The 26,259-nt window shown below is 49.9% G+C and overlaps 1 protein-coding gene across 3 annotated transcripts in view; it reads right to left on the bottom strand.

Moving 5' to 3' along the window:
- FAR2 (fatty acyl-CoA reductase 2) overlaps positions 1-22,617 on the bottom strand; it is a 73,820-nt gene extending 51,203 nt beyond the window's left edge. Inside the window, exon 1 of one of the 3 annotated variants that reach the window (XM_060194588.1) lies at positions 22,455-22,617. The gene's annotated coding sequence lies outside the window, so the exon portion shown is untranslated. The remainder of the gene's footprint in view (positions 1-22,454) is intronic. The other 2 variants (XM_060194587.1, XM_060194586.1) reach the window with 2 other exon arrangements.
- Between the last annotated feature and the right edge of the window lie 3,642 nt (positions 22,618-26,259).

Genomic DNA, 26,259 nt, shown 5'->3' with positions numbered 1-26,259 from the left:
CCCTAATAGAATAATTACTTGGCCCTCTAGGGAAAGGTAGAAACAGGATTGGGGTATGGATCTATGTGCCAATGCCCATGTCCAGTAGAGAAGCAATTACAGAAGCCAGACCTTCCACCTTCTGCACCCCATAAAGATCTTTGGTTCATACTCCCAGAGGGATAAATAATAGGGAGCCTTCCAATGGAGGGGATGGTACACAAAACTCTGGTGGTAGGGACTGTATGGAATTGTACCCCTCTTATCCCACACTTTTGTCAACCATTATTAAATCACTAATAAAAAGTTTTAAAAATGGAATAATGACTTGGAAGAGACTTAGAAATCTGGAGGGCTCCAGTAAGCTTTCACTTGGAATTGAAATGGCTCCTGGCCACATGCAGAGACGCAGGACTGTGCGTGGCCATGAGAGCAAAGCAGGCGCATGCACTACTGACTGCCAAGGTGAGTGAGAGCATTCTCTGGGGAGAATCTACACCTTTTCACTTTAGTTTCTGGCAAAACACAGATGTGTATCACATCCCAGAGGTGACTTCCAAGTAAAATCTGATTATGCTGTTAATGGGACAAAATTCAATCTTTGACAGGTAATTTTGTGCATGAACTTCAGGAAGACTATTGCAAACTCAACCCCTCTCAGTCAACCAGTTGAAACATGAGACAGCTGAGAAGTATTAGGAATAAGGCAAGATAAATATTGATCATTATGCCAAGTAAAAACCAAGAAATTATGTAGTTTGTTGATAACTACATGGGATTTAACCCTTAAAGGTAATAAAACTATATAGGATGGGCTTTAATTATGCAAAAACATGTTTGTTTGTTTTTGTTTTTGTTTTTGCTTTTTTTCCTCCAGGGTTATCGCTGGGGCTAAGTGCAAGTGCCTGAACCACGAATCCACTGCTCCTGGCAGCCATTTTTTTTTCATTTTGTTGCCCTTGTTGTTGTTGTTGTTGTTGGGTAGGACAGAGAGAAATTGAGAGAGGAGGGACAGAGAGGGGGAGAGAAAGATAGACACCTGCAGACCTGCTTCACCGCTTGTAAAGCAACCCCCCCCACAGGTGGGGATATATTTGCATTTTAAAAGATTTATTTACTAGTGTATGTGTGTGTGTGTGTGTGTGAGAGAGAGAGAGAGAGAGAGAGAGAGAGAGAGAGAGAGAAACACATGAATGAACACACCAGAGCCTCACTCTGGCACACTGGCACGTATGGACCTAGGACTTCCAAGTTCTGTGCTCTACCCACTGCCCCAGCTCCCCAGCTGCAATAATACTTTATATATTTGGAAAGAATAGCAAAAGTAGCTGTTTGCCCATTCCCACACCAAAAATGCAAGGGCATCTATTACAAATGGATGCTCCATCTGTACAGGGGATTGATAACTGAGACAAATGAACATTCTTGCAGGAAATCTAGAAGTTTTTGGTCATAGAATGCAGTACGAATGCATTTTTGAGTAAGTACACTTTGTACTATGTCCAGTCAGAAGAAGATGGAGAGAAGGGAGGGGGGAGGAGGAAGAGGAAGAAGAAGAAGAGGACAAGGATGATTGTTAAGGACATTCCCAGTGTTGTGGGAGGGATGTTATCTCCACAAAACAAATGCTAAATTCCTAGACCCCAGGCCTCAGAATATGAAAATATTTGGAGAAAGGGTCTTTATAAGAGGAATCAAGTTAAAGCCAGGTCACGAGGCTGCATCCTGAGCTAGGGATGGCTTTATAAGGGGATGATGTCTAGCAGCAACACATACAGAAGGGGGACATGGTCAAGACACAGGGAGAAGACAGCCTTTTCTACAGCAAGGAGAGATGTGTGGAACAGCTCCTCCTTCACCAGGCAGGCAGAAGGGAAAGAATAAATGCTGGGTCTTTCCTCTTCCCTTTTCCTGTGATTTATCTTAGTGACTACTGAATTCCATTGTCAGAACTCACATCAAGGCAGTGAGGCTAAAAAAAAAAAAAAAAGGCAGTGAGGCTATTGTCACAGGCTGGTGTGTCTCCTCTGCCCCCAGGTTCATACACCGACCTTTAACCTCTTGCCTTCAGAGAGAAGCAACATTTGACAGACTGGTTTTGGACGCCCAGCCTGCAGAACTATGGGATGGTTGTATTTCTGCTGCTTCACCCCACCTAGAGCATCTAGCAGTGAGCAGTCATCTGCAGTGGCACACTAGGTCACAGGATGTTTCAAGCACTCCACCCCAAAGCCCAAAGTAGCAGAATGCACATGCCTTCCAATGGGAGAGAGCTTTCTCAAGGACTGGCCATTTGCTGGGACACAAGTCTCACTAAGGTCATGAAAAGACTAGGAAACAAATCAATCGTCTTGTCAGATCCCAGTGGTATGAAACTAGAAACCAACTGAAGAAAGAATAAAAGTAGAGTGCCAGATGGTGGTGCACTGAATTAAGCCCACATAGTACGAAGCACAAGGACTCACGCAAGGATCCCAGTTTGAACCTCCAGGTCCCCACCTGGAAGGGGTTGCTTCACAGGCAGTGAGGCAGGTCTGCAAGTGTCTTCTCTCTCCCTCTCTATCTCCCCCTCCTCTCTGTTTCTCTCTGTCCTATAAAAAAAAATAGAAAAATTGGCCATAGGAGTAGTGGATTCATAGTACACGCACTGAGCCCCAGCAATAAGCCTGTAGGCAAAGTAATAATAATAATAATAATAAAAGGAACAACCAACAATAAGGCTGAAATTAAAAAGTTATCTAGAGACATAAGGATGAAGATATGACTTCTTGTCTTAATCTACGGGAAACAGAAGCAATGCTAAGAGGGAAACTTCTAGCAATACAGACCTAAATCAGGAGGAGAAAAAATGAAAAAATTCAAGCTTACACCTAAAGAAACTAGAAAAACAATGAAACCAAAAGTAAGAAGGACAAAATAAAAATTAGACAGAAATGAACAAAATAGAATTCACAAGGACAATTCAAAAGACCAAAACCCAGAGCTAGTACTTTGAAAAGATTAACAAAATAAGTAGCCTTCAGATTCACAAAGAGAGAAGTAAAGTCAAAAACAAACGGTTACAAGAGATACCTACTAGCTGTTTCCAAAATGGAGACCCAAAATCTTCAACTGCAAAATTCTTGCCTTTAGGTTCATGATTAGTCAACAATTTGTTTGGCTTTATATGATAACTCTTTTCTCAGCCACCAGGTTCCAGATGCTACCATGATGCTACCATGATGCCAACTAGACCTCCCTGGGCAGACAACCCCACCAATGTGCCCTGGAGCCCCACTTCCCCAGAGCTCTATCTCACTAGGGGAAGAGAGAGGCAGGCTGAGAATGTGGATCCACCTGCCAATGCCCATGTTCAGTGGGGAAGCAGTTACAGAAGCCAGACCTTCCACCTTCTGCACCTCATAATGACCCTGGGTCCATGCTCCCAGAGGGATAAAGAATCAGAAAGCTATCAGGGGAGGGGATGGGATACGGGGTTCTGGTAGTGGGAACTGTGTGGAACTCTACCCTCTTACCCTATGGTCTTTGTCAGTGTTTCCATTTTATAAATAAAAGTTAAAAGAGAGAGGGGGAGGGAGAGGGATGAAGGGATGGGGGGAGAGGGAGAAGAAGAGGGATGGGAGAGAGAGAGAGAGAGAGAGAGAGAGAGGAACCACAGAAACACAAGGGTCCCAAGAGACTAGCATGGAAACAACAATGACGCCACTAAAACATTCTACAAATCTTTTTTTTTTTTTCTCAGTCTCTGAGACTCGGTGAAAGAACTATGAATCCACCATTTCTGGTGGATTTTTTTTTTTCATTCTATAGGACAGAGAGAAATTGAGAGGGAAGGGGAAGACAGAGAGGGAGAGAGAAAGATAAGACACCTGCAGACCTGCTTCAGTGCTTGTGAAGCGACACCCCTGCAGGTGGGGAGTGGGGCTTCTTACCTGGGTCCCTGCATGGGTCCTTGTGAGAATACTATGTGTGCTTAACCAGTTGTGCCACCGCACAGTCCCCCAGATTTTTAAAAATATAATTAAAAAATTTTATTTTATTTGATAGAATAGAGAGAAATTGAGAATGAGGGGAAGATAGGGTGAGAGAGAGACAGACACCTACAGCACCTTCACTGCTCATGAAGCTTTCCACCTGCAGGTGGGGACCAGGGGCTTGAACCTGGGTCCTTGTGTATGGTAATACATGAACTTAACCAGGTGTGCTGCCAACTGGCTTCCATTCTACCAATTATTCAATGAATAATTACTGCACATGCCTTTCAAACTCTTCCAGAAACTGAAAAGGAAGGAAAACTTCCAAATGTATTCTATAAAGTCAATATTCTCTTGATTCCAAAGGAAGACATGGGCGCACATAGTACGTAGTGCAAAGACCTGTGCAAGGATCTCGGTTCAAGCCCCCAGCTCCCCACCTGCAGGGGAGTCACTTCACAAGCAGTGAAGCAGGTCTGCAGGTGTTTATCTTTCTCTCCCCTTCTCTATCTCTGTTACTCATCCAATTTCTCTCTGTCCTATCCAATACAAAAAAAAAAAAAAAAAGGCCTCTGGCAGCAGTGGATTCATAGCACAGGTACCAAGCCCCAGAGCTAATCCTGGAGGCAACAACAACAATAATAATAATAATCTTTGATGAATGCAGATACAAGTGTCCTCAACAAAATTTGAACAAAATTTAACAATACAGTGAAAGAGTTATATACCATGATTGAGTGTGATTTCTTCTAGGGAAGCAAAGATGGTTTAGTATACACATCATTTAATGCCACACATCAAAAGGACAAAAATCACAAGGGTGATTTCAATAGATGCACACAAGGCACAGAACAAGACTTGACTTTTTTTCAAAAGATTTTACTTATTTTATTAATGAGAAAGATAGGAGGAGAAAGAGAAAGAGCCAGACATCACTCTGGTACATATGCTGCTGGGGATTGAACTCAGGACCTCATGCTTGAGAGTCTAGTTCCTCAGTCACTGCACCACCTCCCAGACCGCAACATTTTTTAAAAATGATAAACACCCTTACCAAAATGGCTACAGAAGGAAATTACCTCAACTTAATAAAGGCCGTATCTGACAAACTGGGGCACAAGTGACATCATTCTCCATGGTGAAATCCGAAAGCCTTTCCTCTAAGAGTGGGCACAAGATAAAGATGCCATTATGCCATTCCACAGTACAGCGCTCAACACCCTGGCAGAGAAGTTAGGCAGCAAGTAGTATGCAGCTACACCAGTATTTAATTCACAGGCCAAGACTGGGTAACATAGTTAAAGCTGTGCATGGAGGACCTGAAACTACAAGATGCACTGAAGGAAGCACAGTCATATGATCTTTAACACCAACATTAGAGATACTTCTAGAATCTTAATGCCAATGACAAGGAAAACAAATAGACAAATGAGACTGCACACTTCTACCCAAGAAAAGGCACATGTATCAGAACAAAAAGACAACCTACTAAACAGGAGAAGATTTACACATCAAACATCCAATAAGGGGTGAAAATCTGAACTATCTAGAGAACTCACAAAATTCAACCACAACAGTGTAAACAAGCTGATTAAAAATGGGCAGAGATACTTCTCCAGAAGGAGACATACAGACACATCGCCCACAGATACATGAAAAGACATTCTTGGGAGTCGGGCGGTAGTGCAGTGGGTTAAGCACACGTGGCACGAAGCATGGACTGTCGTAAGGATCCCGGTTCGAGCCCCTGGCTCCCTACCTGCAGGGGAGTCGCTTCACAAGTGGTGAAGCAAATCTACAGGTGTCTTTCTCTTCCCTCTCTGTCTTCCTCTCCTCTCTCCATTTCTCTCTGTCCTATCCAACAACAACGACATCAATAACAACAATAACCACAGCAAGAAAAAAACAACAAGGGCAAGAAAAGGGAATAAATAAAAATTAAAAAAATAATAGTGATAAAAAGACATTCTCTGGGAAAGCTATCAGGGGAGGGGGTGGGATATGGAGATTGGGTGGTGGGAATTGTGTGGAGTTGTACCCCTCCTACCCTATGGTTTTGTTAATTAATCCTTTCTTAAAGAAAAAAGAAAAAAGAAGAAAATTTTTTCATAAGTAAAAAAAAAAGACATTCTTATCAATTAGTGGGGAAATACAAATCAAAATGACAAGGAGGCACTACTTCCCCCACCCTCACCCCAGCATGGCTGCTATCCCAAAGTGGAGATGAGACAAGTGTACGAAACAGTGTGGAGAGAAGGGACCCTCCTGCACACACTCATTGGGACTGTAAGTTGGAGCAGCTATGCCAGAGCACTGTGGAGATTATATAGAAATAAAACCTGAAAGCAAAAATCCCATTCAGTCCACTTACTCCACTTTTCACTATTTGTCCACCAGATACACAAGTATAAATGTGAAGAGACACACACAGACAGATAGATACACACATGTGCACACACACACACACACACACACACACACACACACACCTCACAGATGAGGTAAAGAAGACATTGTCAGACATTGTCTATGAACAGTTGAATGCTACTCAGGTAAGAAACTCGTAAAACCTGTCATTTGTCACAACGATGTCACTTGTGTGTGACACAGAATGACTGAACAAGATCAATGAGACAAAAACAAACTTTTCAACTATGAGAGAAGATCAGTGGTTACCAGCATGGGAGCGGGTAAACTGGGTAGAAAGTGACAATTGTGTGGTGAAGGATGAAACTAGGCATTCAGTAATGAACTTAATTTACATATATTGATGCTGCCTTGTAATGATCTGTGCCTAAGGCTTATTTATGTCATAAGATACACTCACACACACACACACACACACACATACACACACGCACATGCGCATATACCTTATGTAATGCAGCCTCACAATAAAAGGTTCTTTCTCAAAAGCCCTGCTGTTTAAGCAGTCCAGTTGGTGGATCTTATTTCGAAGCCCCTAATAACTTCATCCTGTGAGATCAAGCCTACCAATTCAGTAAACATGCAGGTCAAGCCATACATTGTTAGCAAATAAAAGCTAACTTTCCAGCAAATTGTGGAGCAGGGATTTCTCTAGTTTGAATAGCATATGCTGTAGGAGTAGTAGCACCTACTACCTGCCTCACCATACTATACAAAGATGCTCTCCCTTTTTAGTCCAAGAAAAACATTTGTTTTCCAGGCATGCTTGTGTTTTAAAATCTGTTAAATGTGTATTTCAGAGTGGCACACCAGAGTGGTAGAACTGGACATCAGCCTTACGGGGAATCCTTTCTGGCAGTTACCTGCTATAACTGTACTGACCCACAGCTGAAGGCTGTTCCTTTTCAGTGACCACTGGAGCAGATCACTGGTGCTGCTCCCAGGTAGCAGCCCTTAGCAGGTGTCTCCTGACAGACGCTGTGCATTACATCTGGAATTGGGCTGTCAAGGTGCAGATTATCTGCTGTTCCTGGGTGACAATGTAGCTCCGGGCTAATGGCCACATTCCACATTCCTTTATGCACAATTCTTGGCTACAAAAAAATTCATCTTTTGGACAGAAGTAAAATTGTTGGTCTTTTAGGCTTACTTTCCTGTTGCTATCTAAGTATAAAGTAGCTGATTGCAAAGAGCTCTGGGGAAGTCTCAGGACATGCATACAACAAGGATAATCGGGTCTGCTGGGGTCCCAAGGGCATGCCCTTGAGGTGCAGTCCACCTCTGAGACCACAACGTGTATGTGCTCAGTCACCAGGGCACAGAAATGTCATTTCCATGTTTTTGGTTTTTTTTCCCTCTTAGGGCTGAGGTGTTGATCTGAAGGGATTCACGCCTTCTCTCTGCTTCCCTCCAGTCATCATGGCTCCATCTAGGATCTGACCCAGGGAGTTTAGATTGAGACACTGGTCTGGTAGCAAGATGTTTTATTCATCTTCTGTTTTTTTCACTGCTTTCACACTGATTTATAACATGTGAAATTTCAGGAAGGTGCTTTCACACCTCTAAGTGTGTATGACTCGCCACCCCCCCCCACCCCAGCAAAGGTCCAGGAGCCAGCTCTTTCATCCTTCCACTTTACTAAGGCACTGTGGGACTACAGCTGTGTCTGTCTGAGAGGGGGAGCCCCCCACCCCCCTCCACCCCAGCACTCAACATCTTCTGTTCTTCTGTGAGACAAACTCTGGGTTGGCAAGCTGGTGGGGACCCTGACCTTCAGGTGTGACTGACACCTGGCCAGGCAAAAGTGCCCCATGTTCCCTCAGGGCCCCATAAACCTCAATTATGTCTGGCCCAGAGGCAGGGCTCACTGAACTACCTCTCCTTTCAGGAACCACAAAGCAAAGGGCAGCCTCGCCCAGTGGGCTCAGGCTCCCAGCTAGAAGATGCTGTCCCTTGGCGGCATCTGGGCGTCCTGTACACAGGATGGTCTGTCACGGTGTGCGGGATGGGGGGGGCCTTCCACTGCGATGCTGCAGCCCCCCAAGAGTTCCCGGCCACTCCCCGCAGCTGAGTGTGTTCTATTCCCAGAGCCCCCCTCTGTGTCTCCAGCTCTCACTTCCTAGGAGAGACTGTAGCCTAGGCTGGTCCCGTCTCCCGCCTGTGGTGAAAGCAGCAGAGTCAGGACCTCCACAGAGCAAGCGCCCCTGCAGATGAGGTGTGGGCACCACAGCGGGAGGTGATGGAGAGTTCCGCATGCAGCGCCTTCGAGTGTTCACGATGGCCCTGTGCAGACTGCTTTGTGGTCCAGCAAGCCAGTCACCTTGTGAGACCACTTCTGCTCAAGGGAAGAATGAGATGTGGGGTGACAGCACAGGGAGAAGCACAGATGGGCATTGAGGAGGATGTGGGGGCAATACCACACAGAAGCTCAGACCAGCTCTGAGGTGATTAGGAGGAAACATAAGCCTGTGGAAGCCAGACTATGGGCAGAGCAGTCAGCTGTGAGGGGCAGCCAGGCTGCCCCTCACAGCTGACAGGCTAGAGGCTGGGTGGGGGGCACCATTCTAGGTTGGAGCTTGCCATGAGGCTGCACCTACTTCTCTTTTCTCCCCAGAGTATGAAGCAAGCTGGTGGTTTGTCCGTTGAAGAGTTGCAAATAAAGGAAGGTGGCTGGGAAAGGGGCAGGTGTGTGGCACTGCCACTTCAGATAGGAAAGAGAGGAGGCCAGGTCTCCAGTGTCAGCAGGGGCCACAGAGGAAGCTGCACCTCCAGCTGCCTGCAGCTGGAGCAGGGGACATGGGTCATTCCTGAGCATGGAGCTGGGGACACAGGAGGGAAAGCTAGAGCGTGGAGGAGGAAGCTTTCAAAATGGGCAAGCAGAAGACCTCGGGAGATAGACACAGAGCCAGAGGCCTGGGTCAAGGTGGAAGCTGCAAGAGGGGCCTTGGTAGTGGGATTCTGAGGGCTTCTGGCTTGGAAGGGGAGTGTGGGGGCTGAGGCCCAGGCACTATTGACACCCTTCTCCTGCCATTCCCAAGCTCCCATTGGGGTTGAACCCAGGGTTCCCTAAGCCCTTGGGAAGGAATGGATGCAGGCAAGCCACAGGCTCAGCAAATGCCAGAGAAGGATCTGGAGGGAAAGGTAACAACAGTCACAGGGCCTAATAGGAGGTGTGGAGGAGAGACTTTGTGAGAGTGAGGGAGTGAGGATGGAGGTGAGGCCAGAGGCTTGGCCAGCCCTCAGCTGCCTCCCAGGAGGCTCTAAGGCTTGGGAATAGTCATGGACACACAAAATGCCTACTAGCATTTGGAGAACAAAACTACAAGTGTGTACAGACACTGTTGCAGACACACACACATGCACAAGAAGCACTTAATCTTAATCATCAGCAGTGCTTACTGAGAACTCCATGGTTCTATGAGCATGGGCTGCTTTATCTTGGTGGCTATGAGGGCACTTCCTATGTACACTTTACAGTTTCCTCAAATTCACTTGTGACCAAGTGGTCATCCCCAGCAGTGGACCTAGGGCATCTAGGGAAGAGCTATGCCACAACCAGCAATGGCACCAGGACTGATGTCCCGACAGCACTGGAGGGGTACAGAGGTGGAGACCAGGACTTGCAGGCATAAGGCTCAGAGCTTGATCCCCAGCCTCACATGTGCCACAGAGATGCTCTGGTTTTCTCTTTCTCATCAATACACAGTCTCAGAAAATCTTATATGTTAATCACAGAAATTAAATTCTTCTGACTCCCAGAGGTGATGAGGGAAAAAAAGGAAAAAGCTTTGCCAGGTGTTCAGGTTTTCATTTGTTTTCTGCTTTTTCTGCTGACATCGCCTGGGCCACAGGGACCCTTGCTGACTCTGTCTGTCTGTCTGGCCCACTGCCTGGTGGCCATCAGAAGTCCAGGAGCACAAAGGCACTGAGTGTGCAGCCAGGTGCCATCCTCAATAGCCAGTTTCCTTCTAGGGCTTCACATGTTTACCTAGTGGTGCAATTACTCCCTCAACCTCATCTTGGGAGTAAAGACATGATCCTGGGGACTGGGGAGTTGCAACCCAGTAAAGCAGACATTACCATGCACAAGGACCCGGGTTCAATCCCCCGGTTGCCCACCTCCAAGGGGGAAGCTTCATAAGCAGTGCTGTAGGTGTCTCTCTTCCTCTCTCCCTCCATTTCCTCCCAATTTCTATAGAGTTGTCTCTACCAAAAGAACACAAGTGGGGGGCTGGGTGGTGGTACACTCAGTTAAGTGCACATAGTATGAAGCACATGGATCCACGCAAAAGAACACAAGCAAGCAAAGAAGAAAAAGGCAGACAGGATTCTGTTGCTCCACAGCTGCAGATCAAACATGAAAACAAACATTTCTGGATGATTTGCTGGAGAAATGCAACCCTGCTCCTTGGCACCCACACCCTCCCCAAACAGTGGGAGTGCTTTAGAGTCACAGGCACACTTAACCTGGCTCTCCTCATGCACTTTTTGAGTTGGAAGTTTCTCATAATCACATTGATGATCCTATCTTTCTGCTAATATTTGCGAGTGGCCAGACTTCACGCTTGGAGGTCTTCAGCACCGGCCCCAGACGCTGGATTTTGCCCATCCCAGAGTGGACATGGTGCCAGGCTGGCCAGGTGCCCAGGCCATCCATCCCTGGCCATGTCAGATGCCCAGCCAGCTGGCAGAGGGGGCCGTCTTACCCCACAATTTACCACCCTGCATTTCTTCATGAGAGCGCTTCCTTCTGTTGTGTACTGTGCCACCAGTTTGCCAATGAGGAAATGGGCCATCACAACCCCAGGCTGACAGAGGAGTGGCTCAGGGACAGATGAGGGGAACTGCTCAGGAGCACTCTCTAGTTCAGGCCAGATGTGTTCCATTGCTGGCACCACGTTTGCCAGCGTGACGATGAGCTCTTGGTGTCAGAGGAAAGGCTTGGCAGAGCCTCCCACACTCTTAGGAACAAATTCTTTTGCTCAAATAGCACCAGAAAGAAAGCAACAGACAAGCCACACCCCAGGGTGCAGTCACCCAGGGCTGGGGTTTAGGTCTCTGTGGCCACCTGTAGGCATGGAGGCTCCCATGGCTCTCTCTCAGGAGCACAAGGTCTTCCTCCCTGTCCTTGGTGGCTGCTCCAATGGCCCTCTGCCTCTAGGCTCACGTGCAGATGCAGGCTCACCTTCCACAGCACTCATGATGGTTAAAGAGGCCCCCCATTCTCTCTCCTGAGGGTAGAAGCAGCCCTTCCTGAGTACCTCCCTCTTCCTGGGGCTCCATTCTACCCTGAGAAGTGGGCTTCTGAGAGGCCACGCTTCAGATGGGAGAGGTGTTCCAACACACACACACATACACACATCCAACAGACGGATTGCTACATCATCTCACCTAGAGGAACTTCCCAACTTGGCAAAGCTAGTCCAGGTCTGAATCTAGCTGATTTGTCACTATCAGAAGTCAGTGTAATGACTACTTTTGAGGAACAACATACAGGACTGATTGGGAGCAGAGCTTTACGAGGTGGCCCTAACATCTGGAATTTTGATTGGGTAACTGGAATCTAAGACCAGCTCACACCTTCAAGTTATTGTATTTACGATATGTTCACTTTCCCACAAGTTACATCTCACAGAACATAATACAGATCATGTGGATAAGATGCCCTTGGTGTTTAACTAATTCACTTTTTTTAATTGCTACCTAGCCCATCCCCAGGGCTCAGTGCCAGCACTATGAATCCACCACTCCTGGAGGGTATGTTTCCTTTTTATTTTTTTATTTTGATAAGACAGAGAGGAATTGAGAGAAAAGGGGGGAGACACCTGCAGACTTGCTTTTCTACTTGTAAAGCCTCCCCCCTACAGGTAGGGGAGTAGAGGCTTGAACCTGGGTCCTTGGGCATGGTAACCTGTGTGCTCAACTGGGTGCACCACTGCCCAGCCCCCTAAGAGGGAGCTTGGAAACCAAAGCTTCCCAGCAGGTGTGTACCCCCTGCAGGCAGCCTCACAAGGCCCCTCTCCAACCCCATCCAGAGGCTACACTGGATTGGCAGCTAACTGCTGACTGTGGGCCGTCACCACTCTGGAAACTCTGTAGCTCCCCCAGACCATGGTCTGCCATTTCCTTATTCACAGAAAAGAGCAGTGAGTCACTGCGAACACCAGAACTCCACAGGTGTGTGTGTCTGTCTTCAGCAGCAGCCCAGAAGGGGAGCCCACAGGGAGCTAGATCTGGGAAGGAGAGGGAGAGCTGGCCTCACCTTGTATAAAGGACTGGGGAAGGCTTCTCCTCCCTGTGGGCCTATACTGCCTGGCTCCACTCCCCATCAGACCCTCCTAGGGCAGAATGCTTAGGATTATGGGGAGCAATACCATAGTTCTGCTTAGGAGAGGGAGGGGAGGAGGTAGAAGCTATGAGAATGTTATATCCTACATCAAGGATTTTTAGCGAAAGAGCCCACAAACCTCAGCATGGAGACTGGGTCAGTATCACTCAAGGGGAACAGACCCCAAGGGCAGGCACTGTAGCTGGCTCTTCCTTATGTTTGCAGATAAACACCTAGCATGGCATAGGGAAGATGGAGGATTGAATATGACGGCGGGTGCATGAGGGGAGGATAAGTGATACATGCAGGTATGTGTTAGGTTGTCAAAAAAGTAATGACATTCTTTCTATGCAAAAATGTATCATGACTTTTCCAACAACAAAATGTAAGTGAATGGATGAGTGGTAGATAAAAGGAAATAGACAGATGGACAAACTGGATGGATGGATGCTAAAGAGATGGATGAGTAATTGGATGAATAGATCATGGGAGATGCAGGTATAACATGTAGATGGTAGTCTACACTCAATCACTAAGTAGATGCATGCTAATTCACTTGTCTTATGACCGTTATCTTCCACCTGTAGGACAGAGGCGCTAGAACAGATATGGATCAGTGAGTGGGTCAGCCTACATTAAGAATGTCAATCCCTGGTGAGGTGAAGCTCTCTGTAGTGGCCACAGTGCCCAGCCACATAAGAGGGTAATGATCCAGGAGCTCTAGGAGCTTCAGGAGCACAGGGCAGTCTGCTGAGAAGACTTCACTCCACCCTAGGCAAACAGACCAAGGGACCTGGAGTGCAATTCCATGGCCCTGCCCTCACAGCACTTGGCAACCACAGCAGCAGGCAGGAGGAAGTGCCCAGGGCAGGAGGGGTGAGGAGGAAGAGCAATGTTCATGGCCAGCCTCCAGGGGCTGGGTGCAGCTCCTGGGAAGGGGGACAGGCCTCATTCAGGGAGAAAACTCTTTCAAACCAGAGGCCCGAAGCTTGAAGAATAGCAGAGAAGGGGATCTTCATGCCTGTAAAGCCTCTCTCTCCCTCTCCTCATTTCCCTCCTCCCCCTCCCCCTGCCCCTCACTTCCGCTTCTTTCCCCTCTCCCCCTCCTATCCTTCTCCCCCTCCTCCTCCCTCTCCTCTGTCCTCCTCTCCTTCATTCTCCCTCCCCTTCTCTCACCCCCCTCTCTCCCTCTCCCCCTCTTCCTCTTCTTCTCCCTTCCTCTCTTCCTGCCCACCCCCCACCTCTCCTACATGGCTGCTGAGGATTCCCAGGTCCAGGATGACTTTTCTAGATAAGCAAGGGAAAGACACCAGAGGATCAAGGCTTCCTCTAATTCAGGGACTGGGGGGCTTAGGGAGTCAGGCTTGAACCTGGTTTCCATGCCTGGCAGAGTAGGCACACTAGCCGGGTGAGCTATTTTCCAGCCTATTAGCAACACTTTCTGGTCAGACAGGGGTGAGAGACATTCGACCCACAGGCCCTATCATTTGGTCTGGTCCTGTCAAGGCAATCACAGCAGGTGAGGTGGAGGCTCGAAATTCAGTCAGTCTAGGAGGTTTATTCACAACACTGAATGCTGGTTTTTAAGCTATTTTTGTATGACCTGTGAATTACGTTCCAAGTAGCTAAAATGCCCTTGGCAAAAGAAGGGTTAAGAGAGCAAATGTCCATATTTTAGATCCTGGGCCTACCTTTGGGGCACATATCCTGAGGTCTTAGCAAGACTGCATATGGCCACATGTCCTTGCATGAACTGGGAGGGGGGGGGGGAAGAGGCTCTGATGCTGTGGGGACTCTCTCTCCCTCTCTGTGTGTCTCTGAATGTAAAGGTTGGTGTGGTGACATCACACGTGCTATAATGTCCAGGTCTGAAACCAGCCATCCACGACTCGAGACTCCATTCAGGAGATACCACTTAGAAGCGTTGCAGCCTTCTGCATTCTGCTATATATAGCAAAGCAGAAAGAAACTTTCACAGGCTGATAGGACAGATAGCACTTATGGCACTTAATTCTTTTCTCCTCCTTTTTTGATAAGACACACACACACACACACACACACACACACATCAAGAATGAGAGAGGGAGGAAGAGAGAGAGCACATAGCATGAAGCTCCCTTCCCTGTAGTGGGGGCTGGGCTCAAACCTGGGTGGTGCATGTGGCAAAGCAGGCACTGTCTAGATGAGCTGTTTCACTGGCCCAAGAAGCTCTGTATTTCATTGACTGTTTACTAGACAAACTGATGGGACAACTATTGACTGTCTGTTGTGCCTTTTGGCAACCACTGAGTAGAAGCCCTGACCCCATGCACACATCTTGCCCCAGTCAGCTACACTACAGTGTGGCTTATCACAACCTCTGGGCAGAACCTCCCAGGTTCTTGGTTGCCCATCTTGGTTGCTTAAGGGACTCCAAATATCTGTGTGTGTGTGTGGGGGGGGGGGCGGCGGAAGACACATAGTGCAGTGCCCCTCCTACCCCCAAGTCTGTGTCCTCAGACTGACCCCTGATAGGCAAAGAGCTGTCTTCTGAAGGGATGCAGAGTGTGGAGTTTTCACAAAGACCTTTTCTCACTTCTTGGCTCAGGGGTGTTATCCTTGCCTCCTGGGGTCATCCTGTTTTTCACAGTGAATGGAGAGACCCCAGGACTCCTCAGGAGGTGGGAGGCTAAGGCTGGGGCAGAGGCAGGGGCAGGGGCAGGGGCAGGAAAAGGTCAGAAGGTGGCCTCTTCTACACAAGCCACAGTGAGGAGTCACATCTGTGTTGTCCCCACCCCCACGCCCCAAACCCCTGGCTGGGGGGGGGGGGGAGGGCTGCAGTGTTTCAGGGTTTCTGGAATGTTCTGGGGGAGCTGAAGTGCACTACTAAAGCAGTAGTGGGGGTAGATAGCATAATGGTTATGCAGACTCTCATGCCTGAGGCTCCAAAGTCCCAGGTTCAATCCCCCACACCACCATAAACCAGAGCTAAGCAGTGCTCTGGTAAAAAAGAAATCAGTGTCTCACAAGGCCACACAGGCAGAGGGAATATGTTCTGTCAAGTGTGTCTTGGCAGGGTGGTGGGTATTTGCAGGACTGGGTACAACATGATCAGGACAGAGGCAAACAGTAATCAAACACTGTCCTTTCTGCCTGGCTAGTAGAGCAAGCTGGACTGTTCACACCAACTCATCTCACAGTGGACCACAGAAAGGCAAGCACCACGCCCTGTGCTTCAAGACGGGAGCTGACCAGAGCAGGGAAGGCATGCCGCCTGAAGCTCTCCCAAGAGACAAGTCTCTGTTACAGGTAGGTCTCTGAGCAAGGCTTTAAAACGCTCCTGCTCAGGCTCTGGTAGGGGGCCCTGGGTTTCCGACTGACACCCACAGAATATCCTGAGTGGGAAGGATTTTGAGACGCAGGGACAGGCCTCAGCACCAAGTGCCAGAGCTCCCACTGAGCTATGGGGCTATGGATGAAGCCACTGGGGGTCTCTCGAACCCCCACCCCACCCTCATTTTGATTCAGAGTGTGTTGTTCTGTCACCTAAGTTAAGGTTATCACCCTTAGACCAAAATCCTTGATAAATTAGAAATGCACATGACATTACCTGGGAGGTGGCACAGCAGGCAAAGTGTTGGGCTCTGAAGCTTGAGGTCTTGAGTTTGAGCCCTGGCATCACATGTACCAGAGTGATGGTCTGATCCCCCATAACTACATGAATACATAACTAAATAAAATGCATTTGCCTCATTACTAAATAAACACCTCCAGGAGGACAGGCTCAGAGCTTTCAACTACCCGTGACCCCAGGGTAGATCTGCCCCAACTACACACAGTGATGTCCCTGCCCCTGGGAATTCTCCTGGGAGACTCTGCTGCATGTGATCATGGTGTGAGTGGCGAAAATGGGAGGGAGGAGGTCATGAGGATGGAGCCTTCTTGCCACCCTCACAGCCCCCAACAAGGTCATCTCTGGAGCAGCCTGAGCGAAGACAGCTTCCTCATACACATTCCAGCAGGGACAGTGGACAACAGGCCTCAGCTTCTAGCAAATACCTTCTGTCAAGGTGTTACTCCCCAAGGCCCTGCTACTCTAGCTGCTGTCTGTTTGCACAGTGTCTCCATGTGCAGCAACACACACACACACACACACACACACACACACACACACACACACACACACACACTCCAGCTATACAGGTCATGCACTAACAGGGACAATGCTGGCAAAGTGCACTGGCTGGTTCCCAATACAACCTTCTCTTTCCACTTAACAGAGAAATTTTCTTTCTTTTCTCTTATAGAGACAAAGAGAAATGGGTAGGGGGAAAGAGAAAGACCTGAAGCATTATTCTACCACTTGTGAAGCTTCTTCCCCTGCAGGTGAGGACCAGAGGCTTGAATCTGGATCCTTTAGCATGGGGTATGTCACTACCCAGTCCCGCAACACAACATTTTGATGGGCACAGAATCAGAATTTCGCACAACTGGCATCCATGGAACACAAGTTTCCACGCTCCCACTTCCTCCACTGAGAAAGCTGGTCTGTCAGGGCAGGCAGGGCCACTGTTTGGGGTCTGGAGGGGCCTGGGCACTGCATGTGGGCAGAATCGCCCAGTACCTGGCAGTGACCCATGGCTGCTCTGTCTCCACATTTCCAGCCAGCACACAGGGATGGGAAAGGAGGAGCATGAGAGTCAGTGCAAAGCCAGCCTCCCTCCAGCACCGGGAGCCTCAGATAGCACTGCCCCAGTGTAACAGCACCCACCACGATGAGCAAAGGCCACTACCTACACCTCTGCTTCCTCAGGGTGCATCTAGGCTTAGCTCACAGAGCGGCCTTGGGAAGTCCCACAGAGCCTCTCTGGAAGGCAGTGTAGGAAGTGTTTGACATCCACCTGCTGGCCTTGCTCAGAGGAGGACGCCCAGTGGCGCGGTACTTATATGCATTGCTCTTTTAAATATACAAGAGTGTCCCAGGCTCCAGGGACTTGGGAGAGCTCTGTACAGGCCAGAGAGTCATGTGCACGGGCTTACTTCACAGCAGAAAAAGGGTTGTTGCAAGGCCATAGAGAAGTGGGCACCAGCTTGAGGATGCAGATGGTATGTCACATGCCTCACAGGACAGGACTCAAATTCACCGGAAGTGGGGAAGTGGTTTGTGAAACTTCAGGGGATGTGGCTTGGGAAACACTTGAAAGTCTGCTCCTGGGGCAGGTGCATGGGGAGGGTGTGTGTGTGTGTCCAGGGGACAATGGACATCAGTCTTATATTGGGACCAGCTGCAGGGATGTCCTATGCCCTCTGTGCCCAGAGCGGTTCCTGACTGTCTCTGGGTCCACACCCTGCTGAGCTGGCTGCACTCTGTGTTGAGTGAATGTCTTAAAATTAGTCTATAAGCTTAACATCTGGAGGTTCTTCTCTTGGAACTTACAGACATTAAACAGATAAACATACAAGCCCATTAGGGAGTGATGTCAAGGAAAAACCAGTGTGCAGTGAAAAGAGCAAGGGGCTGGCACAGCCGAGGGGCTTGGGAGGGTGGCTTTGACAAAGCTGCAGTTTGCAGGAAGCCAAGGGTCTGCACCCCAGCAGCAGGCCTTTCTGACTGGCCTTGGAGCAGCCTGGACACTGCCCACAGGAAGGCTCTGCAGGAGCTGCTGGGGTCTGCACAGTGCAGCCTGACCTTGGGAGTGGGGCAGAGGGCAAAAGGGAGAGGCTTGCCCTCCCCACTACTGTTTGTCCTGCAGAGGTCCTGTCCAGCTGCTCTAGAACACTCAAGAGGTGAGCGCTGCGGTAAACACGGCTCTCATTCTGGCTGAGAGAAAGACCTGCTCTGCCCAGGGGAGCTCCCTGCCCATAGCTCTGCTCCTGCTGCTCTACAGCCATGTCTTCGGCCTGGGCGTCCTCTTCTGAGCAAGGCCAGCAGGTGGATTTCAAACACTTCCTACACTGCCTCCCAGAGACCGCTCTGTGAGCTAAGCCTAGATGCACCCTGAGGAAGCAGAGGTGTAGGTAGTGGCCTTTGCTCATCATGGTGGGTGCTGTTACACTGGGGCAGTGCTATGTGAGAATGCCTCTGTTTCTTGGTTGGGTCACAGCCTCTGCAGGTGAATCCAGGACCGGCCCTGGCTTGTGGTCTCAGTGTGACCACAAGGGCCTGGGCAAAGAGGCCTCGTCAGGAGCATGCAGAAGTGGGGCAGGGAAGCCACTGGAAAATGCAGGATTGCTAAGGAAACCTCCTCAGTAGGTTCTAGACATGCTATTAAGCATGGGTCAGTGGATATGTAGGTTCTACTGCAGAGTGAGACTGGGCAGGGCCTTATCAGGGTGGCAAGCTCAGCCCAGGCACACCATGTTCCACAAAGCTGGGCCTGTTCACATGGGCTGGCAGGTATGCAGCAGGCTGGGAACTCCAGATGGGAGGCAGGGCTCTGCCAATGTGCCCCTGCTTGTCTTCCACTGCCTGCAGCTTTTATCAGCTACTTCAGCCACTGTGTTAACATACCCAAGTGCTGCAAGAACGCCTTTTCCAGCAGAGACCATATTCTTCCAGGCCACAGACTAGCTTGGCAGGGGCAGGCTTGTCCTCTCTGTGACCCACAAGGGACAGATGCCTGAGTGCAGGGGAATTCACACACAAACGAAGCACTCCTGGGCCCCTCAGATGCTATCAGAAAGAAACACCATCAAGAATGTGTCTTGTAGAGCCGAGAACCCAAAGCTGAATCTCCACAGGACCATATGCTCATGAGTCCCACAGAGACACCCCAAATTATTTCCTACATGTTTCTCCTTTGGCAAGTAGAAGCCACATCCTCCACTCAGCAGAGAAAGGTACCACTATGATTTTTTCCTGGGTGGTGACAGACATCTGTTTCACAGATGATCCCAACCTGATGGGGGGGGGGGGGCTGGTAGGGCAAGTGCAGAGAGCATCCTGGGAATAGGTCAGAAGGAAGGGCTTGCCTCCTAAAGTGGCAGATGACACTGACCAATCAAGCTGGCCAGTGGCAGCCATGCTCAACCTTGCCCTATGTAAGAAATAACCCAGTTGGTTGTAGCCTCCCAGAAAACTGGAGCAGCATTTGTAGCCTAACTCAGCTGGCTATCCCCTTTACCCTGGCATTTCAAGTTCCCCCAACATGAAAAAGGGGACAACCTGAATACTCACCCAGAGAGAAGAGAGAGACTATCAACAAAAAGTCTTCCTTTGACCCTAGCAGACCACTAGGCACTTTTGACAGTACTATTTAGATGCCATAGGAGTCTCAAGAGGGATCCCAAATGAGCTCAAGGCAAGAAACCAGATTGCAGCAGGCTTTGAATCACTCTTTTGGTGGGTAATAATTAATAAAAATGTTGACTGGATCAGTTATATTTATTATAATGAACAGAGGTTTATCAACTATACAGTTGAAGCTATAGCTGGATTAGCAGAACAGGTGGATGCAGCTAGTCAGATGACATTCCAAAATAGGATAGTTTTAGATATGATTCTAGCAGAAAAAGGAGGAGTACGTGTCCTGTTTGGAGATCAATACTGTACTTTCATTCCTAACAACACAGCCCCAGATGGATCTGTCACTCAGGCTCTTAATGGATCAAAAGAATTAGCAAAAGAATTAGCAGAAAATTCTGGAATAGAAGACAATCCCTTCACCAGTCACTTAGAGTCATGGTTTGGTAAGTGGAAAAATGTTATAGCCTCTGCACTAACCTCTTTGTGTCTTGTAGCTGGAGTTTTAATAGTGTTTGGTTGCTGTGTTATACCTTGTGTCCATGGCCTCACTCAGAAACTCATGGAAACAGCAATAACCAAGCTATCTCCACCCCGTTAACACACCTTTCTATTGACCCAGCTCCAAGAGACAAAGAGTGAGATGTTACTAGCCCAATTTGAAGAAAAATATCAACAAGGAGAGTAGGGACTGTGAGAAATAGCCCAGTTGATTGTAGCCTTTTCACTGATGTCTATCAATCCAGTCTGACTACAGACCCCTGACTTTTACATGTCTATGTGTGACTACAACCATGACTTGTTTTTCTTCAAAATTAGCTTTGACTTCCCAGCCTCAATCTCTGTTTCTCAGTATAGCCACATTGTCCTGGCCAAAATCCCCTTCTTTGCACTTCCTTTCCCATTATAGTAGACCCCCGGCTCCCTCCTAATATCCGTGGTTAGATTGTGAACCAATTCCCTCTAGCCAAAGGGGAAGAGGACAGGTTGTTCCCATGTCCAGTTCTTCTTCTAGCGTTTGCCCTTCTTCTGTAGCCAGTCAACAGCGTCAGGTTGAGCCTAATGTAAAGTTTCGAGACCTCCTTTGAATCTGGAGAGGTGGCAGTCCATGTCCAGTAATTTATAAAAAGGCTCTGAAATTTCCTTTGGTGTGCTTTCTGGCTTATAACCTTGCGTGTGTGTGTGTGTGTGTGTGTGTGTGTGTGTGTGTGTGTGTGTATAAAACCTTTGCTTTGCTCATGACTCTTAGTATCTCAGTTCTTGTCTTAAGGCATAGACAGTGAATTTTGCACTGTTTCCCACACCTAGAAGTTTCTGGAACCCTGGCGGGTCAGTGTGGCTGTGCTGAGCAGCGCCTCTTCAGGATAAGCTAGGTCCCTTTGTCCTGCCAGATAACCAGGTAAATCTGAGATGAAGTCGTCCATCCCCTCGCAAGCCAAAAGGAAACCCAGGGTTCCCGGGTTGCCTCCACTCTGTGGGAGGACGGGCCCTCCGTGGGTCCCGGCTGGCTCCCCAAAGTGTGGCGTCCACACTCCCACCGACTGGACAAACCGAATGCAAGACAGCGAGTGGAACCATCTGGGCTAGGTGGGCACTAAATAACCTTAGTGAGACTTAGGAAGAGCCTAGGGAGCTGGAGTTTAAGGGTCAAGGCTCCCTGCTGTCACCAAGCCATAGTCTGCGGGGGAGAGGGAGGGGGTGGGAGGAGGTCTGCGACTCTAACGCCTCGTAATGGAGTGGGACCACCCTCCCCCCATCACCTCCGGGAATCCAGCGTCTGTCGGTCAAGGCGGTCGCTCAGCGCCTACCTGCAGGCCCCGCCCCTGTCCTTGCTCTTCAGTAACTCAGACCCACGCAACCAGAACCAGCGCCTCTGCCTGGTCCTGGGCTCCGCGCAGCCGCACCGCTCTTGTCCTGGCTCCATCCTCCCACCTGCCCCGCAACCAGTCCCCACCCTTCTCAACCCCTGGTCCGTGCCCTGCCCTGAAAGCCTCCGATCCGCACGTACCCCCACTCCCCACCCTCTGCACCCCGCTAGTCTCCACCAGTGCACCCCAGTCTCCACCCTGCGCTGCCCTCTGCCGGGTGTGCACCCCAAGTCCCCAGTCGGTGCGCGACCACCCCGCATCCCCAGTCTCCACCCAGCATTCCCATTCCACGCGGCCTCTGCCCTGCACCCCCCCATCTGCACCCTGCGTGTACCCCGCCCCGTGTACATCCCCAATCCCCACCGGTGCACCCCAATCCCCTCCTGGTGCACACCAGTCCCCAGCCTGTGCGCCCCCCAATCTCCACCCCATGCGCCCCAGTCTCCACCCCGTGCACTCCAACCCCCACCGTCTGCACCCCAGAACCGCCCGTGAGCCCCCAACCCCCACCGTCTGCACCCCAGCCCCCTAGTGCGCCCCATTCCCACTGCCTGCACCCCTAGTCCCTAGCCCGTGCGCCCCACCAGGTTTGTAACGCCAGCCCAGGCGGCTGGGGGGCGCTGGGCCCCCGCCCTTGCCCCGCCCGGCCCCCCTACCTGCTCCGGGGCTGGGGGCGCAACTGGTGGCGCGGGTGGCGGTAGCCTGGGGCAAGCGGCTCCACATCCGGCTGCACGGGCGGGGCCGCCTCCTCCCGGCCGCCCCTGGCTTACGCGGGCGGGGCCGCAGCGCCCACCCGCCGCACCTGCAGACGCCGCCCGCCTGGGTGGGGCAGCCAAGAGCTAGGGAGGTGGCCGGGAGGGAGAGAGGGAGGGACTGCCCCCGACCCCTGGACGCGTCTCTCGGGAAGAGGGACGCGCCCCGCAGTGCCTCTGAAAGCCGGGGAGGGGGTACATTGAAGCCATGGCTGCTTGGCGGGTGGGGGTGGGGTCAGGGAGCTAGCTAGGATTGGGGTGCAGGCTGCGCGCCCCTAAATTCATTCTCCAGAAGGCGTTGCTGACTGGGGGAGGGGATGTCTAGCTTTGCTCATTGTTAGATTTTAAAGGGAAATCAGGATCCTCCGGTAGTCAGGGGCGGTCGAGGGGGCCCACAGGCTCCTGTGGGGGGGCCGCCCCTTTGCTCGGAGAGGTGGCTTGGGCGCCCACCACCTTCTACGCAGTAGGCTGGGTTAACAAAAGCCAGCGGGGAGCGCTGCCCTCGAAGCTGTCCTCGCCCCGCCTCCTCTCAAGTGAGGAACGGTTCAAGAAAAGGAGACTTCATGAATGGCTCAGGAAAGGCGGGTGCCTGCAGCGGGACCTCAGGGAGTCGGGCGCACCCACTCGGCCGCCAGGGGGCGCAGCGAGGACAGGCAGCCGGCGGGGGAAGGCAGAACTTCATTCATGCCAGGAATGCAGCCACCTACCCAAACATTTCAGTGGTGAGAGCAAACAGTGCCGCCAGCGAGCTCAGCACCACAGCCCAAGATTTGCCCTGCTCAGGCCCAATCTCCTGCACCTCCTACTGCCAGAGCTGAGCACTGCTCTGTTCTCTCTCCCTCTCACCTCTTCCCTTTGTCTAGCAGAACAAAAATCGAGAGAGAGAGAGAGAGAGAGAGAGAGAGAGAGGTGGAACACCTCCGTGGTTGCCAAAAAGGAAGGGGCAGGGGTGAGCTGTGCTGAATATCATAACTGAACTCTGGGTGGGGAGCCTGACATGGTGTCAGAGATGTTAGAACCTACACACTGCTATAATGCAATTCATAACATATCTATTAAACATCTTACCTCCTCTGGTTTCTAACAGGACATCCTCCATCAGATGAATTAAGCAGAGTGTGGCCGGAAGACACACTGGCCCATTTCCCCTGGTGCTTGCAGGAAAGTCAGAGAGAGTCAGGGTGAACCCCTGGCCACCTTCAGCCATCAAGAGACTAAGCCTGCAGGGGCAGGGACCTGTGACAGAGCTGACAGTGAGGTCACACCCTGGTGAGGCTGGCAGAGCTCAGCAGGAGGCGACTTCCACCACCCCCCACTGTGCAAGGACACCCCAGTGCATCCCATTCCAGGAAGCAAACAAACTTTTATTTGTAGGTCTGCTTGAAAGTCTGTAGGTAAAAAGCAGAGTCCTCCTAAAATGAGCCAGACCTGAAACAATGCACCAGGTCATATTAATGGCACCCTGCAGTTGGAGCAGCCCAGGGTTCCCAGAGTGCCACGGCCCGGGTGATGTTAAAACTCCCTGTGGACAGAGGGCACCGCAGAAACAGACATCTAATCTTCATCTACAGGACCATCACAGGGCTAGTGTGTCCTTGAACCAGGACACTGGCCTTTGGGTGCTTTCTGGCATTACAGCAGTGAAGGCTGGGCTTCATGTCTCTTTTCTCTTGCTACTTAGCCAGCTGCTTTAACTGGCATTTCAAACAGTCCCCGTTTATTCACTCAAAGCTCTGCAGACTGGTCACTGGGGTAGGGCACTGCTGCCCTCAGCTTTCACCAGGCTGACCTGCCATGGCCGGGCAGGGTGCTGAGCTCAGCTGCGGCTCCTCACTGGCCGCTGAAGGACTGAGGACTCAAGTCCCTGCAGGCAGGAAACCTGCCACTTCTTCTCTTTCCCTCCTTTCTCTCTCCCCTCTTTCTTCTAGGCATTGCTTCTAACAGTTCAAAGTCACCCCTCACGACTGACCACATACCTTGCTTCTCAAAAGCAGCCAAAGGAGACCTGGGGAGCTGCTTGGTGTTGTAGTACAGGACTTGCATGCCATGCTAGAGGCCCTGGAGGTCCTGGATCAGGTTCCTGGCACTACCAGATGGCAGAGCTGGGCAGAGCTCTGGCTCCTCTCCCCTTCTGTTTCTCATAGATACAAATAAATTAAATGCCCATAGTTAAAAAAGAAAAGCCTTTAATGCTAAAAAAAAAAAAAAAAAAAAAAACAACAAAGCAGCAAAAATCTCCTTCTCCACCGTGACCCATTTTGAGGGCTGTCCTGCAAGTAGATGAGGGCTCCCCCAGGACTACCTCCTTCTGGATCAATTCCAAGTCACTTGCCTCAGGGACCTGGACTTCCAGCAGGTAGCATAGCAGGGCAGGGACACCCCTCATGGGAGCAGCCCTGCATCCTCACAAGGAAGGGCCTGCACAAGCCTCACAAGCACAGATGTGGCGGCACCCTGGATCCTGGCGACGCTGGCACATCCTCCAAGGGCAGCATTGGTATCGATGGGGATGCAAGTGAGTGCTGTTTCCTCCTCTGCCAGGATCGGGGATGGTGTTTTCATCACCTGGCCACTCTGAAACTGCTAGACAGAATTCTTCTCTTGTATAAGTGCAGCTGGTGAAGACTGGACCACACCTTGTCATTGCTGGGCAGTGTGCTCTGAGGTTAGAGTTTTATAGTCCCTGGGGCCTACCAAGTCGTGTGAGAATGCTACTGGGAATTCTCCTGAGGCTGCTGTTAAGAGGGGACCAGTTGAAGAGCTTGCCTCTTTCTGGCTACCATGCAAACATTACAAAACTGAAGACATGTGAGCTGATTTTTCACCTTTACTTTTTGCCATCAGGTTTATTTGTGGGGCTCAGTGCCTGCACAAAGACTTCAGTGTTCCTGGTGACCATTTTATTTTCTTTCTTTAACCATAGTAACAGAGAAGGATAAAGACAGAGAGAGACTTGCAGCATTATTCCGCCATTCGTAAAGCTTTCCCCTGCAGGTGAGAAGTGGGGAGCTTGAATCCTGGTTCTTGTGTCACTCGACCAGGTGCGTCACCACCCGGCTCCTAGACATGCAAGTTGAAATTGCACTAATGTCTAAAGTTTAGTTTGTGAAGAAAGTAAGATGCTGAAAAGCATGTGTAATGTGGTCTTGTTCCTACTAGATCATTATGAAATGACTCTGAGTGTGTGTCTGTGAGGTGTGAAAGTGGAGGAACCATGAGCTCTAGGAGGCGAGGCATATGTTACCTTGGATAGTGACAGAGAGGCACTAATGCACAAAGGAGTTATCAGAATGGGCGCCTGGCAAAGAGGCACACAGAAAAAAAGGCTGGAAAAGAAATTCAGGTGTCTGTGTAACCTCTGCATCCTTGTAGGTCTGAGCTCGCATTCTGTGGTCATAGCTGGGAACATTCTTGGCTGCACTCATTTCAGGACTGGTCTTCCTCAAGAGGCAGAGTATGTTGACACAGCCTCCCTTTGGAGAGTAGGGCAGTTTCTACCATTGCTGTTCCACATTGAGGGCAAGGTCCCGTAGAGGCCCACAAGATGGTCCACGATGCTGTTCCTGATGGAAATGACCAGTGATGTTGGAGAAAAAGATCTGTTAGAGGTCTAGGCACATTATGTCTAAAAATGTGTGGAATTTAATCCCTCTGATAATATGGCTTTGTGGATATTTTCTGTTTTTTATTTTATAAATAAAGTTAATTT

This window comes from Erinaceus europaeus, chromosome 7 (genome assembly GCF_950295315.1).
Source record: "Erinaceus europaeus chromosome 7, mEriEur2.1, whole genome shotgun sequence".
In the NCBI taxonomy this organism is placed as follows: domain Eukaryota; kingdom Metazoa; phylum Chordata; class Mammalia; order Eulipotyphla; family Erinaceidae; genus Erinaceus; species Erinaceus europaeus.
This window is presented reverse-complemented; position numbering and strand designations above follow the sequence as displayed.